The sequence below is a fragment of the Schistocerca cancellata genome, chromosome 3 (genome assembly GCF_023864275.1).
Source record: "Schistocerca cancellata isolate TAMUIC-IGC-003103 chromosome 3, iqSchCanc2.1, whole genome shotgun sequence".
NCBI lineage: Eukaryota > Metazoa > Arthropoda > Insecta > Orthoptera > Acrididae > Schistocerca > Schistocerca cancellata.
The window spans coordinates 915890843-915891720 of NC_064628.1; positions in this window are offsets into that span (position 1 = coordinate 915890843).

Consider the following 878-nt stretch of genomic DNA (forward strand, 5'->3'; position numbering starts at 1 on the left):
TGGAAATGGAAAAAAGAACACATTGACACCGGTGTGTCAGACCCACCATACTTGCTCCGCACACTGCGAGAGGGCTGTACAAGCAATGATCACATGCACGGCACAGCGGACACATCAGGAACCGCGGTGTTGGCCGTCGAATGGCGCTAGCTGCGCAGCATTTGTGCACCGCCGCCGTCAGTGTCAGCCAGTTTGCCGTGGCATACGGAGCTCCATCGCAGTCTTTAACACTGGTAGCATGCCGCGACAGTGTGGACGTGAACCGTATGTGCAGTTGACGGACTTTGAGCGAGGGCGTATTGTGGGCATGCGGGAGGCCGGGTGGACGTACCGCCGAATTGCTCAACACGTGGGGCGTGAGGTCTCCACAGTACATCGATGTTGTCGCCAGTGGTCGGCGGAAGGTGCACGTGCCCGTCGACCTGGGACCGGACCGCAGCGACGCACGGATGCACGCCAAGACCGTAGGATCCTACGCAGTGCCGTAGGGGACCGCACCGCCACTTCCCAGCAAATTAGGGACACTGTTGCTCCTGGGGTATCGCCGAGGACCATTCGCAACCGTCTCCATGAAGCTGGGCTACGGTCCCGCACACCGTTAGGCCGTCTTCCGCTCACGCCCCAACATCGTGCAGCCCGCCTCCAGTGGTGTCGCGACAGGCGTGAATGGAGGGACGAATGGAGACGTGTCGTCTTCAGCGATGAGAGTCGCTTCTGCCTTGGTGCCAATGATGGTCGTATGCGTGTTTGGCGCCGTGCAGGTGAGCGCCACAATCAGAACTGCATACGACCGAGGCACACAGGGCCAACACCCGGCATCATGGTGTGGGGAGCGATCTCCTACACTGGCCGTACACCACTGGTGATCGTCGAGGGGA